Source organism: Rhagoletis pomonella, unplaced genomic scaffold (assembly GCF_013731165.1).
Source record: "Rhagoletis pomonella isolate Grant_MI unplaced genomic scaffold, Rhpom_1.0 Rhpom_scaffold_00010, whole genome shotgun sequence".
NCBI classification, from domain to species: domain Eukaryota; kingdom Metazoa; phylum Arthropoda; class Insecta; order Diptera; family Tephritidae; genus Rhagoletis; species Rhagoletis pomonella.
This window is the reverse complement of record NW_023458564.1, coordinates 19722457-19727100: the sequence shown is the minus strand read 5'-3', so window position 1 is coordinate 19727100 and position 4644 is coordinate 19722457.

Sequence of the window (4644 nt, the reverse complement as noted above, 5' to 3'; positions counted from 1 at the left end):
TATTGATAAGCACGGTTTGAGTAAAACAAACGAAAGGATTAGCAACAGTAGCTCAGAAACAATTTACTATAAGAGCGTGTAATTGCTGGCTTATGCCGATGACATCGACATCAGCGCTAACAAAAACCGCGAAGTCTGTTCTGCCTTTTCCAAGTTGGATAGGGAAGCAAAGCGAATGGGTCTGGTGGTAAACGAGGACAAGACGAAGTATCTCCTGTCATCAAACAAACAGTCAGCACATTCGCACCTTGGCACCCACGTCACTGTTGACAGTTACAATTTCGAGAAAGTAGAGAATTTCGTTTACTTGGGAACCAGCATTAACACCGATAATAATGTTAGTATTGAAATCCAACGTAGAATCACTCTTGCCAACAAGTGCTACTTTGGACTGAGTAGGCAATTCAGGAGTAAAGTCCTCTCCCGACGTACGAAAACCGCGCTCTATAAGTCACTCATCATGCCCGTGCTGGTATATGGCGCAGAAGCATGGACAATGACAACATCCGATGAGGCGGCTCTTGGAGTGTTTGAGAGAAAGATTTTGCGGAAGATTTACGGGCCTTTACGGCGTTGCAGGAGTGGTGTAACGCTGGCGGTTGACGATGAGCTGTATGAGCTTTACAACGATATGGACATAGTGCAGCGAATTAAAATACAGCGGCTCCGCTGGCTTGGTCATGTCGTTCGAATGGACACCGACGCTCCAGCTCTGAAAGTATTCAACTCGGAACCCGCTGGTGGTAGCAGAGGAAGAGGGAGGCCCCCACTGCGATGGAAAGATCAGGTGGAGAAGGACTTGGCTTCACTTGGCGTTTCCAATTGGCGTCAGTTAGCACAGAGGAGAAATGACTGGCGTGCTTTGCTGAACTCGGCCAAAATCGCTTAGGTGGTTACAGCGCCAAAAAAGAAGAAGAAGAAGGAAGATTCTCCGCATAGCAGAGTGCGATTGAAGTATGCGACTCCATCTGGGATGCTACATGCTCCTATCATCAAATTGCTGGTGGTTAGATGATCCGGTAATTTTTCGGTTTTCATCAAAAGAATATCTTCTCTGAGGTAAATTTATTTATTTATTTATTTATTAGCCAATGAATACAAAATTCTTACTGACTAGGAAGGCTAAGCTATAATTACTTAAAATTATCGCTTAAACATAATGGTGCATATTCATAGTCATATTTAGTACTCAACTAAGTCGAAACTATTCTAAGTCACAACTAAAGCTATTCATAGTCGCCTTAGTTTCGACTTTTCTGGCTAAGTACCAACTTAAAATTTAGTTTCAACTGCAGCTGCAACTTAGTCGTAACTAGGAAGAAGTATTTTATCAAATTAAGGGAAAACAGACGAAATATGTAAAAATTTAATTGGTAGAGGGTGATTTTGATAATATAGAATAATGTCCAATTAAAATTTACAAAGACCGATCCATTTTTATCGGAAGATGAAATTAAATGCGTATTACAATTCGACTACATCACAATTTTATAATTGGAATAATTTAGATAAATGCTCAAATAATAAGTCAGTTTCACGCTAGTTCTTTTAAAGTAAATTTGTGCATAACATTTAGATATCTACTATTTGTATGTTTCACAGCATGCTTTCGATAAACATCGACTTCACATCACTGCGGTTGTTCTGGGTATTTCACACAATTAACAAGAAAATGATACCTTATTCTTTTGCATAATCATGCAATGAAAATAAAAATTACATAAACGGATGATCAAACTTGACATTATTTAATAAAAATGTGATTTTTCCAAAGAAGTTGATACATTTTCACACTCGTTTTGCTATATCGTAAACTAATTCGAAACTACTTAGTAGAAGTCTGAAATGCGACTATGAATAGAGGTAAATTTTAAGTTGGTACTTAAATTTAAGTTGCAACTTTGTTAGTTTCGACTTAGTTGCTGGACTATGAATACGCGCCAATGTTATAGGACCCCTCGGAAGCGAGATATCCAGACCACTACACTGATTAAGCTCAGTTAATCTTCTAACTAAAGGCGCATTAAGAGTATAATAAGGAATCCACACGTCTAAGACTTCTCGCCGGAACATTAAAATGTATCCTACTCAGAAGTGCAGGGCAGTCAACAAACCCACCTATAACACTAGTCACAAAAGAGCAAGACAAAAATGTCCTTCTGTTATTCAAGGATGACAAGTCTATGAGCATGCACCGTGAGCTATAGGATGGAACTGGTTCCGTGAATTTTAAAGAAGAAAGTGCAAAACGTATAAACGATTTCTGAATACGTTCTAGTCGATTAATATGTGTAGCATGGTAAGGTCTCCATATAAAAGTATCTTATTCTAGCCGTGATCGAACATAGGCAGTGTAGAGGGTTTTAAATGTATACGGATCAGAAAAACAAGAACCATTATGACGAATAAAAGCAAGCATAGCATACGATTTTGCTAGAGATAAAATCACGCGCCTATCAATGTCTCGAAAATCGCTATCGTGTAATGCGACACCTGAGTAAGGTTTTACAAACTTCTCAGAGCTTTTTTTTATAACTACAATCTCTTTCTTGAACCTGGTGAGAAGTTTTTCTTCAAAATGACGCGAGGGACTATCTGACAGAAAATGATTTTGATCTTGATCTTGAACTGCACGTAAGAACTCAACATACATTTGTTTCAGAAACTTCAAGGAATGCATGTGCGATTTAGCGATTACAAAGTCTTTCACAAAGCATACGATTTTTTCGAAGGCTTTCGCTGCGATTTCTCTCTTTTCATGCCATACTCCTTTGGGAGTGTCATCTTTGATAAGCGACTTACTTTTGTTGATGCACTTAACTTTACAAATATGATAGTATCAGATACAAATATGAAGGGATTCTGCCGTAATTATGCGGTCGGTGAGATCAGTGTCGCCAGATTCTAGGGCACTCATTTTTAATGAAGATAGTACCTCTTTTTTGTGGCACTTGCTCAGCTTTTGCCAACGGCCTTGATACTTTTTCCTCTCTTTACAGAATCACTGAAAGATGAACCTTGAGAAATTTCGTTTTTCGTTCCCGTTGATTCCATGGTTTCGTTGTTCTGAGGATTTGGTGCATCCTGAGGATCTTGGTTAGGTTCCTTTATGACTACAAGATTCATCGCTTCGTTCAGTTCGCATGATTTCTCGTTCAACATAACACTTTCGTTTTTGACCAACGACGATAAAATAAGGTTATTTTAAAATTTTTTATTACATAGTGTTTGCGTTCATTGTTTATAGTAAAAAATGTAGTAATTACTAAATTAAACTATCTTGAAATGTTCTAAATTATACTTAGTATTTCCCCACGTAAGCACTTGTACTAGACTTAAATTTGTATGTACACTCCACAAAAATACAACCTTGTACCAATGCAACTATGTAAGAATGAAACGAAATGAAAGAATAAATTTTGGCTTGGCGTCAGTCTTCAACCGACATTTGACGTGCGCAGTATAATATTAATACAGTCCAAAGTCTTTGAATTTTTATGAGTGAATTTGAACCATCACATAGTCCTAATGCTCCTGACACCAAAAGGTCTCACGGTGCGATGTAAGTGATGTGGTTTGTTAATCTACAGGAGTAAATTCAAGTCCCCGATATGTAGTTTTTGACGATAAAATCGGCACATTTTTACTGTCGCTAGCTCCCGGACTGTTATTGATGGCAGAATCATAACATCGATGCTCGTAGCAAAGGCGGTATGAAGTGACTTCAACTCGACAGAACACATCTGCTGAGCTTTTGTTATAGCTGTGCCGATGCCTATTACCTCGATACTACGCTTGGAACGAGGTAGGCGAAGATGCTGCACAATGTGTTCTGTTACGAAGTTTTTGTTGTTTGCTGATTTATCTTCGTCATATGTCCTATGCAGTAAAGTATGGTGACTCACCTTGCAGTGCTGGCATCTATGACGAGATGGACATGTACTAGAGCAATGGTTCCTACCAAGGCAGTTAAGACATAAATGCAGCCGTTTTGCTTGAAGATATCGCTCGACAGGATCCATCTTCATGAATGGCTCGCAGTTGTATGGGCTGGCATCGCATAGTACACATTTTTTTGTAGCTTCTGTGGTGACAGGCGTGCTGATTCTTCTTCGTTAGCGGTTTTTTAGTGGATGGAATCTTGACAGAGTGAGTTGCCTCCAGCATGTTAAAAGTCTGGCAACGGCTTTCTAAGAATGTGACGAGATCAGCCCATGTTGGCATCCGTTTTTGCGATGATTGAGAAGAATTCCATTTGGAGGATACCTCGTTTTCCCACCGTGTAATCGTGGGTGCACCTATCTTTTCCGACAGTATGTACAACAAAATTCCATCACCTATTTGCTGGGTTGTGGCCAGTGACTACATTGCACAAAGATTTACAATAACGGTGTCAATGTAATTACGAAGAGCTGGTACTGTCGCTGAAGATAGTGGTGGGATGTCACAAATCTTCTGCATGTGCGCTTCGAAAAATGAGGCGGCTGTTGTTGAACCGAGCGATGATAAGTTCCAAAGCAACCTTGTAGTTGACACTGGTCACCTCGAATGACTGAATCAGCCGCGATGCCTTGTCCGTTAAGCACGAACACAGATACTGGAATTTTTCAACATCGGACAGATCTTTGTTGTTATGTGCGAGAG